We start from the raw sequence: 15464 nt of genomic DNA, 5'->3' as shown, positions 1-15464 counted from the left end.
TTCCCGCCTCACATTTAACACTTTTCAAAGAGGTGTTATTTTATCACTGCTGACCACCTTCTTCGGCGGCCATGAGAAAATATTTGCATGGGATTTCCTCTTAAATGACCTTCTTTGCATGCATTTGCATTCTTCATGCATGCAAAGAAAGTCACTGTACTAGGGGAGGGAACATTGATGGGGAGATGCAAAATATTGTGTATATCACGTGATATTGCTGCGATAGTGCTCTATCGCGCAATAAACATGCATCATCCAAAAAGTGAGGCGCATAAAAGCTGTGTGCACAGACCCTGATTAGAGGACTCCCAAACACCACGAGTCCAAGATTACACTGGGGCACAGAACTACAGACCAGAGATGCTCAACCAGTGTGTCGCGGCTCCCGGTGTCCCACTGCCCTAATTGTGCTTCTCTTCTCCCTTTTTCCTGCCTCTGCAGACCAATGGGAAGCCTCCTTCCTTATTCTTGCCCATGCAGGCCAATAGGAAGCCTCCTTCCTGCCAGTGGGAGTAGGAAGAAGGGAGGAAGCTTCTGATTGGCCAGTGGGGCAGGAAGAAGGGGCATCGCAGTTTGAGGGGGGCTGAGATCAGTGGCAATGTCCAGGTGGCAAATAAGCCCAACCTTGCCGTAACAAGGCCGCCACGGGAGCCCATCCCTGCCGAATCAAGGCCGCCACGGGGGCCCATCCCCGTGGCAGCGAAAAATGAAAGGCTGCCGAAGTAAAGCCGCAGCGGAACTGAAGCCTATCCTTGCAGCAAATGAAGAATTGTGGCAGTGAGGCCCGGTACACGCAAATATATGAGAGAGCGAGAGAGAGAGATGACTGGTGTGTGTGACTGAGACAGAGACTGGTTGTGGGGTCTAATTCGAGGGTATGTGTGCGCGTTTATGCGTGTGCGTGTCTGGTTGTGGGCCCTAAGGAAGAGGACCATGAGGACAGAGCTTCAGCACCCACTGCAGCTTCTGGTGAGTGCTATTGGTCTGCAAGGGAAAGGAGTAGGAGAGTTGCTGGAGAGGCTAAGTAAAGGCGGCTTTTTAAGTTTATTTTTCTTGACCAACTGCCATTTTAATTATTGGGTATTATGGGATGTCTACTATTTCGAAATATTTTATTGGTATTGGACAATTTTTAATAATTTTTAAGTTTTTAATTGTTGGATGTTATTCTTTTCATCAGCTGTTTTGTAACATTTATTAATATAGTTTTACAATTATTTCTGAGTGGGGATCTATAGCAGCTTGGCTTGCTCTGTTTTCCTAATAGGAGGTGTATTAGTGTTTAGGGCCTGGTTTAATATTTGTAATGTTGCCTGTTCATAGATAGGGTTGTTACTGTTTGAATGCGTTCCATAATACAGGTGTAACTTTCTGCGGGTTACTTTGTGTGCATTATTGCAGATCCTGGGACTATGTTAGGTGCTATATTTCTCTTTCCATTTCTCCAGGTTTGCACTGCATGCAGAGTGGCTTTTTTTGTTTTCCATTCCAGTTTCTGTCTCCATATTTGTAATTTGTGATCTTTCTGTACTTGATGAAGGTCAGTTCTGAGTGTGTGACCGAAGTGAGGTATTTTAAAAGCGTATAGGCATTTGTATCAATCTTATTTGTTGTGTTTTCTCAATAGGACGTGCATTAGTGGTAAATTACTGTCTTTTCATAAGGAGGGCTACTGTGCCTGGTAGCAAAGGGAGTTTGTTTTGCTTTTACTGACATGTCACCAGAATATCTTTTTTGTACGGTTAGTTGTATGAGTAATGCCCTAGTTCTGCTCTGCACCCATTTTCGGGGGTCGAGGGGGTTCCTGTGGATGCAGAGGGTATGTTTACAGGTAGCCCCGGGTCAGTCACATGTTCAACGTGTCATGCATGTGAGAACCATCTGTCAGGTGTGCCCCGGCTGAAAAAAAAGTTTGAGAACCACTGCCATAGGCTAACACTAACCTCAGAAAACTGACTAATCTTTACATCACCTTTAACCCAGAGTTAAATTTCCAGTGCTAGAAAAAACACAATTAAACCTAAGCATATCTCTGCACTGGGGAGTAATAGCTAATGCCTTCATTTACATGGGATGTACATGGAGGTGCTCTAAACTTGTGATTACATTTCTACTCATGTTTCTAGACACATTTTTCATGTGCTAAAATCCATATTAAATTGTGAATAAAGTTGTGCACACAAAAATGTGTGCATAAATGGGAGTAGACATGGGCGCTCATACTAGATCACCTTATTAAACTGGACCCCGAGTCTGGAGACTAAATTAACTTAACTTCTCTAAAACAAGGCTGAGGCATACGAGCTCAGCAGCACAGGAGAGCTTCCACTATCACTGTCAACGTTACTCCTGCTCCATGGACAAAACATTTGTTCTTCACTAATGTTCATCTGGCACCTTTCACTATTTGAAATGCATAAAATACAGCTTCAGACACCCAATTCCTAATTAAGGATCTGCATAGGCAGACAGAGTCCGTCATGCCATCTTTTTATCCACCACAAATGGCTTCCTCTTCAAAAATGCCTTAACATTTTGACCCCAAAACTTTTACATGATCTTCTTTAACTGTAGAATTAATTCTTAGGACCTGATTTTAAAAAACATTTACATGCTTAAAATTGGGTTTTACACATGTAAATGCACTGTAACTGCGTAAGTGGGCTTTTGAAAATTGCTATAATATATGCCAAAGAATTGCCCATAGGATACTCATGTGTAAATGCACTTTACGCATGTTAATGCTTTTTTGAAGTTGCTAAGATAGTGTGTTACATTTACACGGGTAAATCCATTTAAAATTCACCTGTCTGTGAGCATCAGTTGCTACCAGACTAACATCCTCTATATATAAATTGCTAGTATTTGTATGTTGGTCCTTCTGTCTGTCATGCTTTCTGGGCAGCTAATGATGAATTTGGTGCCCTTCAGGTTTCTTAACCATTTTGCTACAAAAAAAAAAAAAAAAAAAAACCACACACACACAAATACTGGCATGCATATTGAAAGAGAAATTAAAATATAAATATTTGTATTTGCCGTGGATTCAAGCAGCTCAGAGCGCACTACATACTGATAGCACAGGGTGATGGCCAGTACCATGCACTAAATGACCCATAGCATGCACTGAACATTAACACCTTGAGCTAATACTTACTTGTGTGCACAAACATCCTCTTACAGCCAATGAGTGGTCACCCCTGAATAGGACCCTGCTTCCATGCTTAAAACTGAAAAAGCACTATGCAAATCAGAGACTGAGTGCAGGGCAAACCATAAGAGTGTGTGTGTGTGTGTGTGTGTGCGCCAGAATGGCTGCCTGTGGGCGAGACAGGAGTGTTTTTGTCACAGAGTGTGTGCACACATGCAACAATGACTGTGCCAGAGACACAGGCTGTGAGGCAGTGTGTGAGAGATACTGAGGCAGTAGGTCACAGAGACAGAGGGAGTGTGGGATAACAATTGTGACAGGCAGAGTGTGAGGACGCTGAGACACCGAGTGGATGGCAGAAAGCCTTTTCGGCCTGTCATTCTGAGGGGCCCTTTCAGCTAGTACACCTGATTTCATAGGAAACACTCAAGATGCTGCAAAACCACCCTCAGCTTCTGACAGTTCTGCAAATTCTTCACAACAGTGGCGTGTTAGCTCATTGTACAAGAAGCCCAGCACATCCCGAGTCACGGAGCACAGCCTTCTCTGGTCACAGAGCATGCATTCTCACTAGTAGAAAACGAGTTTAGATGCAACAGAATAGCTCAAATAAATAGAACATAAAAGTTTTGCCTCTCTATAGCCTCTCTTCAAAAGTCTCAAACATAAAAATATTCAGGTCTTGCCCAACATATTTGTTTGGTATAACCGAACAGTGAAACAAAGCTTTAAAGCAGGTCTGACCGCTACTCACTGCAAAACCGAAGATTGTAGCAAGCAAGAGAATGTAAGCTATTGAAGAAAAAAGGTTTTTGCTACATCCTTTAAAAAAAAAAAAAAAAAAAATGCACCCAATAAATACAAAAGAAACATTTATAAAAATAAAATATTCTCTATCTGGCCCCATGATTCAGTTTATAGCAATACAGTATAAAAGATTCTGGCTAATGGCTTTTCTCCAACAAATCCAGTGAAAAGGCTATAACTGGCTGCCACCTCCTGCTGACACAAAAGCAGCAGTTAGGGAGTCGGTCTTGGAGGAAACTTCCCCTCTAACCTTTGGCCAGCAAGGGAATCTGATGTCAACTGGGAATGCTGAGGGGTATTTAAACTACAACAGCTAAAGAGTATTCTTGGCCAGAGATAAACCTCAGCAGCAAGCAGGGATATTTAGTAGCTTTTAAAAACACACTCTCCACACTTCTTCATTATCATGGACAAAAACAACCAAATTGGTTGCTTCCCCACAAAAATGGTGGGATTGCTTGTAGCTCTCAGATCTCTCTTACTGATTTGCTTCCAAGAGATGCCACCATCTGCCACCTAAGAACAGAAGAATATAAGAAATGTCAAACTGGGTGAGACCATGCTGCTAACCCCTGGCATTCCCCAGTTAATAATAGTTTATAGATTTCTACTCCAGGTACTTGTCCAAATCTTTTTTTAAACCCAGCTATAACTGCCTTTACCACATCCTCCTGTAATGAATTCCAGAGCCCAACTGTGCATTGAGTGAAAAAGAATCTTTGTATTTTTTTGAAAGAGTAGAGTGATTCACTTTAACCCGTTCCATTCCACTCATGATTTCATAGATCTCTATTATCTCCGCTCGAGCCGTCTGTTCTCCAAGCTGAATAGCCCTAACTTCTTTAGCCTTTCCTTAAAAGGAAGCATTCCATCCCCTTTATTAATTCTGATCACCATTCTCTGTACATTTTCCAGTTCAGCAATACCTTTTTTGAGATGCTAAGACCAGAATTGCGTGCAGTGCTCTAGATCAGTGGATCCCCAACCCTGTCCTGGGGGCCCACCAGTCAGTCGGGTTTTCAGGATATCCATAATGAATATGCATGAGAGACAGTGGTCCCAAACCCTGTCCTGGGGGCCCACCAGCCAGTCGGGCTCTTTATATTTTCTTACTCATTGTTGTTGTAAACAGAATTAAAAAAACATAACACACTGAACTACAGATCACAAAAGCCTAACAATCAACAACCTTTCTACTGCAAAAGTAAAGCCTGATATTTAATAACATTTTCATTATAATACTGGCACAGATCTGTGCATGAGTGAGTACAACACCACCAACTCAAAGAACACAGTTGCAAGAACATAGATGGGCAGGTCATCCTGCAAGCAACAGCAATGCTTGTGCTAGCCACTGCAGGCTGTTAGGCAAGGAGCATGAGCATGTGATGCCTGCCTTTTTATAGTGTAATCAATACAGCCACTAGGGCAGAGCCATTCCAGCCTTTAAAAGGATCCATGTCTGTCTGTGCTGACTAAGTACAGCTGAAAAGCATATTGTAGTCTTTGGGCACTGTAAAGCACAAAGGTGGAAAAGACGAGGGAGTGTCACCAGTCCCAATCTGAGTGACACATATAGCCACTGGTTGGTGTGTGGCATGGTTTCATCGCTGTTGAGAGCAGGTGATTTGCATGGCATCCCGGGCTACCCGGCATTGTTAAAAGCATGCAAGTTTATTGTTGTTGGTTTGTTTTATGTATGTACAATCTCATCATATATTGATTCTTATAGATTACTTGAAGCATGAAGAAGTTTTCTTGTTCTTACATCCAACTGTTTAAGATTTTCATCAGGCCAGTCTACTATTCCTAAACTACAGGACAGTGCTGGAATTGCAAGTTGATTGATAACTTTTATTTTATTTCAAGGTACTTTTTAAAATCAATTTCAACCTCCTATTGTATTGCTTATTGGTCTTTTCTCTCACCCCTACATATTTATATATGTCTTCCTGGCTCAAGTTCTTTTATGCTAAAGTCCTCAGAGAGATGTTATCAGCTTTGCTTAATTTTCCCTTGCGGAAGGTTACCTTAGCACATTTGTCCAGGCCGAATGTCATCCTGATATTATCTGAGAAGCTCTTCACCACTCTGAGCTGTGCCACTAAATGATGATCAAAGGATCTGTAAAGCTTCGAGTCATCTACAAATAATATATGCGATGTTGGTGGATCATTAGTGACTCTGGAATTAAAGTGAAATCTATAGCTCAAGCACTCAGCGAGTTCAGTGCCAGGCAAAACAAAAAGTAAATCTCCCTGAAAAATTCTTTGCTGGATTTTGATGCTGTGAATAACATATTGTCCATATTCATAATTCAGATGGAGCGTTGTCTGTCACATTTGCATCGTAAGCTTTATATGCTCAGTCAGTCCAGGATTAGCACTGCACATTTCAAGGCAATCATCATCCAAAAGTGTGAGATACTATCAAAAGCTTTTATCTAACGTCACCCATGCTATAATTAATAAAATCCATGTGATCATGCATTCTATCTATGACTATATTACAGTGAACTGCTCATTATTGGTTGATAATTTTGGGGGAGGTTGCTTGGTTGTCCCTTGAGAAGGAAAGGTGTTCTTCCTGTTATTATTAACCTTTGAGGTATTAATTCTGATCAAGGGATTTTTATAATCTACCAAATACTGGTGGAGAGAAGTCTTCAGCTTGAACCAGATATTGGACATTCCATCAGGACCAGAGTTTTCAATTTTGGACTTTTTTTTAACCCAGCTTCCAACTCTCTCGTTGTTCCTTCAAACCATTCAATAGTTTTGATGCATGCTGGATAGCCAGTCTTCTTCTCTGTTATACTCTACAGGATCCTCACATAAATTTCTCCAGAACTTTTCTGTTTCCGGTTTGGGCAGTGGAATTTTAACTGCACTAATGTTCTTTCCCAGGTCCCTACAGAGTTGCTTTGGGTTCTGTCTAAATATTTTATTTTGAGATCTTTCCTTTCTATTTTCTTCATATCCTGCAGCTTTTGTGTTTCTGCTGCATTTTTTTTCAATTTATTGCAGCATATGAATTTAAGATCTCCCTCTGTTATTGCAGCACATTTCAGGTTGAGATTTTGAATTGTTCTCATTATTTTCGATGTCTCCCATCCTTTGAGGTACTCGTCTACCAGTGACACCTCCACATGCAGTGAGTTTATTTAATCCTCTATACATTTTTTCCCAAGAAAGATTGTTATTTTTCTTCTTTGCTTCTGGCTTTGTGTTCTTTTTGGTAGGACTCTTTTTCGGCAATACATTTTCATGGCACAATACTGTATGCAATTTAATTTCTGTGATATCAACAGATGGTCTCTTTATGCAGATTATGGTCTTATTGATTTTACTTCTCATGCTTTTTACTTTGGGTGACAGGGTTATCTTAGGCAGTCTTTCCCTCTCCTGCATCCCAGCACACATATCTATTTCCATATAAGGCAGGAACTCAACCATCAACTCCTCTATCTCCTGATCCGATCTCCTGCTTTTTCTCTTCACCATGCTCCCTGGACTACCTTTCACTGCTATCATCCTCATGAAATGCACCATTATCATTCACTGGTATCTCACTCATTACCCCCTCCAATTGTCCCAGAAGTTCTGGCACCTCCCATCTGGAGCTGCTTAGCTGTTCTGATGCCTTTCTTCTGGTACTCTTACACCATTCTTATCGGCTGATGTCTCAACTCTTTCCTTCTTCAATTGCTCCGATTATTCCAACATCTCTCTTCTGAAGCTATTTAGTTGTTCCATTAACCTTCTGCGGGTACTCCTTAACTGTTCCTTCGCCTTTCTCTAAAAGCTCCTTGCCTATTCCTGAATATCTCCAATATAACTAATTTCAGCACCTCTCTTCTGGCACTACTTTGCTGTACTTCTCACCAGCTCTCTTTCTCCATCAACCATTAATTTCTCCTGATCGCTCCCCTGCCTTTCCTCTCCCCTTTGCTTCCTGGCCTGCATTACACTACATTCATCCTCAGGTGTTGCACCATTCTTGGTTTCCAGTGTCTCGTCCGTTCCCTCCTCCAGTTGTTGATTCTTTCTCCCAGTGCTTCTTGGCTGCTCCAGTACACCTCCTCTTTCAGCCTCTATTTCTCTTTCTGCAGAAGCTCTTAACTGTTCTAAAATTATATCACTTTCATATTTCTTTTTTTAATTTTTGTTATTAAAGATCTTAAAATTTGGGTCGGTTGCTTTTAATCAGCTTTTCCTGGGATATTATTCCTCTTTGTTTTTTGGCATGCTCTCTTTATAAACTCCCTAGATTTAAATACAAGATTAGTGTTATAAAAATAGTAGTATATTGTTTCCTTTTTGTCTTCAAGGGTCCACGTAATTGCTTCTCGTCCTCTTAGTTTTTTTTCTTCTTTCCATCCAATTCTGTGGTCTGTCAGATGCTATAGTGGATTCATGAATAAGTTCACCATGGCTTATAACTGTACCAGGGTTGTCATCTTCATCTGATACAGCTGCACTATCGCTACCACCATCATTAGCCCTAGTGCTGGAGCTAAGGGCAGGCACCTTTCTATCCTGGGCATCATGTAGCCAGTATGAATTTTTCTTTCCTACCTTACTTTAAATATTAGTTTTCACCTTGCTGAGACTTTGTCCCGATGTTATACAATGAGGTCACCACGTGGAGGGATGCAGCAAGGCTTGCTGAGAGAAATTTACTGCATTCCATTTTCTGTCACCTCACAGAGCCCGCTGTGATGGAAGCACCCTGATAATATTTACATTTATAAATGGCAGAAGCAGACGGGCAAAACCGTCCACAAACATTAAGAAATTCAGGCTGGTTTTGGAATGAAATTAAGAATAAAAAAAAAAAAGGGGAATCAAATGGATTCTGTCTTAACGGCAATGGAGTAATGTAAAAATAAATTTTTCTAGTAATGCTGCACTGTAAATTAGGTAACAGCTGGGCACCGTCTGTCCTCCACCCATGTGTGGGCAGCTAAATAGCATACTGAAGTAAATACCTGTGAACAATACTCATATCCACATGGCTTCCCTGTGACTGCTTTAACCTTCATAATGTGATAATTGTACTTAGCAAGTGTGTAACCTACAATTACAGAAATGACAACACTATACCAAACCTAATGGTATACAACCAGGCCACAAGAAGTTTCACCCTAAGGGCTGTTTAACTAAAAATTCTAATCCAATACATAAAATTGTAATCACAACAAGTCGTGTCTTAACCTTCACATGCAATTAAATGCCAAGAATAATGCACACTTTCATAATTTTGCCTCGTGGTTATCTGTGCTTTGTAAATCCTCGAGACTTTTCAGAGCGCCACACTGGCTCTTCTTTGAAACTGGGCTGGCACATGGCCCTAAAGCAAGCAAGGATCGGGCTTCCCTTTGGCCTGGATATCTGGTGCGTTCCATACCTGGTGCCCTAGGCACTTGCCTCTGTTGCCTAAAGGCTAAATCCAGGCCTGGTAATTTTAAACAGGATGCGCAGTGGTAAAGTTTGTACGTTGTATGCATAGACTTTAAACGAGTAATTTCAAAGCAAAACTTACACTCATATATTTGCTTTGAAAATCTGCAGGTAAATTGGACAAGTAACGCATACATTACCTCAAGCAATGTTACATCTGAAATTCAGAGGGCACGAATTATGCGCAATACTTTTTAAAATCAAAAAGTGTGCACTTAAATTCCAACTCCACTCTCTTCCAGAACGCTTCTCTGCAGTTCGAAAAAAAAAAAAATATATATATACATGCAACAGGGGTATGCACAAAGAGCCCCAAGCTATTTTAGTCAAGTCATGTACACACAAAGCAAGGTTTTATGCATGCAAATAGCTTTGAAAATTACCCCTAAATGTGCATCTAAACTGTTTACTTTAAACAGAACTGTCAAAACATTTAAGTGGAACAGGAAAAATTAATACAGCCTTACATATAAAAAAAAAAACACAAGGGTTTTTACACTTTATATTCAACTAAAGAGCAAATTCCAATGACACAATCACAAATGAAAGCATTGCCAGATGTGCTACTGACATTGCACGGGCTCTAGAAATACGGCTGCCGGCCACTGTACTTTGGACGATCTCCAACATACAGATGGGTTCTAATTTCAAAAAATATGTATGAGACACCTGTCTGGGTTCACTGAAGTGTGAATTTTCCAGCAAGGGGAAGTCCAGGGGTGTTAGCTTGTACTGTGAGTGATAGGAGGGTTCTTCCCCCAAAGGAGATGGGGAAAATCTGGGTGCACATATAGTGTTTCCACAAGGCAGTGGGAGGAGTCGGAGTGTGCAGCCAGAAGGGTTCTGGGTTGGTCTGCGCATGCTTTTTCTGGGCTCCAGGAAGGGGGTTCCGACGTGATACGTGGAAGAGAGGGTTTCTTTCCTGCAAGCGGCAAAGGCCAACTCAAGAAGATCTCACCACCAGAAAGCAGTGGGAGGATTTGTCCTGGACGAGTCAGCCAAGTGTGAGTAACAGAGTGGAACAAGAGGATTCTTCTGATTTTCTTGTGCGGGGCTGAAGAGATTAAAGCCTTGACAGGAACCAAATGTTGTGGAGCTGAACTTAAGCAGCATAAGATCTGTGTCTGCTTATGTGATTTGTCTACATTCTAGAAGAAACTGTACTCCGTGTCTGAATCTGATTTCTTTGGTGTGATTCTATCACTGCTGGGACTGTTGAATTTTTTTCAGTAAACTTCTGCCGTTTTGGAACAAAACCATTGGTGTGGACTGGTTTTTGTTTTGTGGTCCCTTAGGTGAATCTAGGCATTTTCCCAGTGGCTGCAACAAGCTGGCTAGTGTTCAGCAACCTCTGAAGGTGACCCTCATTGAAGTGGGGGAGGGGGGGGGGGGTTGCATATATAAATGTTTTATGGACATCTTCACACTCCTTTAATTATATTTTTGCAAGTATAAGCTATACAATTAGATTTAGTTAGTGACTGTGCAGTTTCCTTCTGCATCTCTGCAGCTACAAGAAATGCTCTTATAAAGCAATATTTATCATCCAATAATGAGAAAGCACGTGCATTACTGGATTCTAGAGGAAAGGGAGATATTTTAATAAAATACCTGACCCAGTTTTTCCCTTCAGCCCTAAGCTGGTTACATCTAATTTCGTGCTCAGCGCCATCTCCTTCCCAGTTTCACTGAAAGGCAGGGATGATTTTGTACCAAGTCATGCCAGGTCACTAACCCATTACACCTTTCGGTCAGCACAAGCCAAATAGGAGGCAATGTCTTCTTTATCCCCAGGCCCTGGAGGAAGAGGAGAACAGCTGCCTGCTGATGAAGTGACCAGAGACAAGGGGGAATTGGACAGGGCCACACCACTGTAAATACTTGAGAAGGCAGGTGAAGAATGGAAAGAAAGTCATCACAGGCACTCCCTTCCCTCCACCCACAGCCTGCCTGCAGGCTAAAATCTGGCTATTCAGCGTAAAAAGGCAAAATCCGAACTTAGCAGTCCTGCTCGTGCTGCCGCACCCCACATGTCCCATTGAGACAGAGCTGACTGCTCCCCTTCAGATTCCAGCTCACTCTTGGCGTCTACCCTGGCTTCCCAGCCTCCCAAAAGGAAGAGTTCTTTCATGTACCTGTTTGTCCAAGAGGGGCTCAGGACCATCGTACTTGGGACAAAAAAAAAAAAAAGAGTCCCCTATTGAGCTCTGTCCCCTATGTACACAGCACAGGCATTTCTGGCCTCTTTCAGCCATGGAAGGGGACGATTCAGACATTGCTTGCTTTCCCACTTTTATCTGTGCAAGTCTCTCACTTCTTAAAGGTTCACCTCTAGGCGGACCACATGAACTCCCCTAAAGACCAAGCCCAAATAGGAACTTTTTTTTTGAGGTTAGAACAGCCATCCAGTCACCTTCTTCTCGGCCCTATAAGAAAATAAAAATCCTCCTTGTATCCTATTACTATTTGTTGGGGGGGGGGGGGGGTTGTAGTTTCTCCTGTTATCCCTGCAGAGCCACCACCAGCTGGAGATGGAGAACTACTGAAGACCTATCTTGCCATCCCAAAATATACAGTCGGGAATGACGTAAAAAAAAAAAGGAAGGAGTACTCTCTGCTTCCACCTGCTGGTGTGCAGGGGTGATCCCACTTGTCTGAACTGGTCTGCAGGACACAGAGAAAGCTACTGTCTGGCTCATACGCCTACTGCAAAATACGACCTCCTTTAATGTACACCGAAAAAAATATAATGAAACCCAATACACCCACCCAGCAAGAATCAAATTCAAAGAAAAGATTCAGCACCTTAAGACAAACCCTGGCAACTTACATCATTACTGTGTAGTTCTCAATGCACTTCCTTAAGACAAGGCAGCAGCATCAAAGTATTTGACAGTCATAAAACACCACTGCACCAAGACTGCCCTCTAACTCCAGATCAAGAGCACCATGTGAGCAAGAAGAAAAAAAAAAAAAAAAGAAACCCTATCAGGTGTCCAAACCTCATGTACAGCAGATTCTTTAGATAAGTCTTATGTTGGCCCCGTGAAAGGCATCAGAGCGCAGGCCCCATTCCGCAGCTGCATTTCATTCAGGGGAAAATTCACACATCAGTTTTAAAGCAACAGAACACCTTAACATGCAAATTCCCAACATACAAAAAAAAATAGTCATGAAAAGTTCAATGGGATCAATTTTCAGCAGCTACCCGACCAGCAAAGTTAGCAGGATCAACTTATCCACTCTGATTGCACCCAACTATGTAAAAAAAGTTAGTTGGATAAGTTGATCCACAGCTAACTTTAGGACTATTGATGAAATCTTATAAAAAAATACAAGAAGAAAACCATGTATGTTAGCTGGATAACACTGAAAAGCAGCATTAGCTAGCTAACTTAGCCAGATAAGTGAGTGCCACCCCAGAATACCCCTAACCTATCCAGCTAACTTTTTCGCCAGATAAATCTGGGTCAGATCAGTCTTGGACTTAGCCAGACAAACCTCTTTCAATACTGATCTCGACATCCGTACATAAAAAAAATATGCTTGGGGCATGGTAGTGTCTCGATTGGTGTAGTTTTGGGGGTGCTTGCAAGGGGACAAGGTTTTAGCACATGTTATTTCGCTGATAACGAGCAGACCCTATGAATAGCATGTGTCTTTTGCAAATTAAACACGTTGTCAGCAAGACAGCATGTGTTAAAAAAAAAAAAAAAAAACACAAGGCAAAGAAGCAGTAGCCCAAGCTGCAGGCAAGAGGATGGAGGTGAAGCCATCCATACAGGCTGCAGGGGAGACCAAGCAGCAGCCTGAGAGGTAAGCTGGAGGATAGAGGGATAGTGCTGCAGTCAGGCTCTGGGAGAAGGAAAAGGGGAAAAGTGATAGGGTCAGGCAACTGGGAGGAGCGAGGAGTAAGGGAAGGCTGAGAGGCAGGGGAGAAGAGTAAGAGGGATGAGGGATTAATTTCATAGCAAAAAGGCTTGAGGGTTCAACTAGTATTCCTAATAAACTTTATATGACTTATTTTGCTCTTTTGAAATTGTACCTCCTAGCTGAGTCTGAAATGTACCACATTTCCATGGTGAAGTAGCCCCACAAAACAAAATTAATGGAAGCAAAAATATTCAGATTCTCCAAACAAAGAACAAACTTTCTGTATTGTCTAATAACAGTAGTTCATTTCATTATTCTAGGCAGCCACACGTCTTATGTACTAAAACCTACAAACACCTGGGAGAGAACGGTGTGCAGCACACAGAGGAAAGTGTGCCTGGGTTATCTAATCTTGGAGTCCAGCAGTGATTAACCAAGTGCAGTCAAACAATGAGAAGGTTTCTGTGTGGAGTTAAAACAAAAAAAGGTTTGTAGATAATTCAGTTGCCTAATAAAACAAAACCATGGAGCTTCCTGTTTTCATTCCATGAAGGTGTTGGTACTGAAAGCTCCTTCTACTTATCCACTCCCATCCTCCTCAATGTAAGTAAGATAGGGAGACACTGCTGTGCGGATCCTTATCAAAGCCCCCAAGCAGGCCTCACACTTACACGTCAAGTAAATAAAGCACACAACAAATGGCAAGAGGACCTAGAGAAAAATGTGTTAAAAACAAGGGGCATAACTTTTATTTTTAACAAAGAAATGGAAGCTATACGGAAATGGGTTTAGATAAAAATAAAGGAGATCTCCAAATGAAACCAGACAGGCAAGAAGAGTCAAGAAAGAGCAAGCTGATAGTTATTATTAGCACTGTCGCTTTAAAACAGCTCTGCCCTCCACTGACAAGGAGGCTGAGAAAGCCATGACTGGGGAAGAGAGAAGAGGCAGTGACACTGGAAAAATCATAAGACAACCCTTGTTTCCCCAACTGATAAGTACTGAGAACACAAACTTTCTATTTACACTATTGCTTCCCTCTCTTTTGTGCTCCTGATGGTGAGGAAGTCAGTGTTCATTTACACCAACGGTAATGCAACTTTCTGGCAAAGAAAAAAGCAGTTTACTACTACTGTTACTACGTAAGTCTGTAATGCTACTAGGATCTATGCAGCATGTACAGATATGCATAAGAAGTAAGCACTCCTTCCTCAGTGAAGCCCTACAATCTAGTCAAGACATATAAATATGGAAGATATTAAAGGTCCTAACTGCTGCCCACTTTGCCTGACAAAAATGACTGCAGCCCTTCAAAAATATACCAGAAAAACGAAGGAATAAGAACAAAACAGGGTGTCTACAAAATATGACATGCTGTCACGGTGTTCTGAAGCACTGCTTACATTAACTCACGGATAAATAATGCATAGTGTTATAGTAAACTCAGTAACATTCCTGGCTATTTTCATCACGAGTTACCTATGAGCCAGAATTCTCGTTCTTCTCCAATCACGGGGTTTTAGCAGATTAGCACTGTAAGAGAGCATTTGGGGAAGAAAGGTTCACTGAGCCCATTAAGATTTAATCTATTATAAAATGATAGTGGGCACTCTACATACAGATAACAAAAATGTAGACAAACAAACAGGCCTTCCTACTGAAAACAAACCAGTCATCAAGGACTTTCACTATCTTTCCTCAACGATGCTGTGTCGTGTCGCAGATAGTATCAAATCAACAAGGGAATTTAAGGAGGACAACCTGCAAAGGTTCTAACCCAAACCTTTTCCAACACTGCCATGTCCGAGGTCAGAAACTATCAGGTTGATGCAGAGAGGTGCATTCAGTTCAACACACAGCTTTACCCACATCTGAAAGCTCATTTTGTGAGCGTGAACCTTACTGCTGATGCAGCAAGGAGTTTTACAAATCACAAGACGTGTATTCGAACCTCAGAATCCTGCTTAGCGCCCTCGCATGGAAATTCAATGCAAATGAGGGCATTAAGCAGTACCCCCCAGATACAGAGAGAGGTGCACTGACCTAACCTGCGTTTTCTTAACAAAGAAGGTGGCCAGGTAGCTAGATAGCTCTGGACTTATCCAGCTATCTGGCTGCAGCGATACATATTCTAAGGGACACTCCCTCTCTGTCCCCAGTTAAAATGTGTG

At 41.8% G+C, this 15464-nt stretch overlaps 1 protein-coding gene and 1 long non-coding RNA gene across 4 annotated transcripts in view; one reads left to right on the top strand and one right to left on the bottom strand.

The window, feature by feature from the left end:
• DENND1B (DENN domain containing 1B) overlaps positions 1–15464 on the bottom strand; it is a 505088-nt gene that overhangs the window by 477791 nt on the left and 11833 nt on the right. The gene's annotated exons all lie outside the window — the stretch shown is intronic.
• LOC115099854 overlaps positions 1–15464 on the top strand; it is a 47393-nt gene that overhangs the window by 31337 nt on the left and 592 nt on the right. The window contains exon 3 of the long non-coding RNA XR_003858901.1: positions 13614–13780. This is a non-coding gene — a long non-coding RNA (uncharacterized LOC115099854). The remainder of the gene's footprint in view (positions 1–13613; positions 13781–15464) is intronic.

Source organism: Rhinatrema bivittatum, chromosome 10 (assembly GCF_901001135.1).
Source record: "Rhinatrema bivittatum chromosome 10, aRhiBiv1.1, whole genome shotgun sequence".
Taxonomy (NCBI): Eukaryota; Metazoa; Chordata; class Amphibia; order Gymnophiona; family Rhinatrematidae; genus Rhinatrema; species Rhinatrema bivittatum.
The sequence above is the reverse complement of the archived record's forward strand: the minus strand, read 5'-3'. Positions and strand labels throughout refer to the sequence as shown.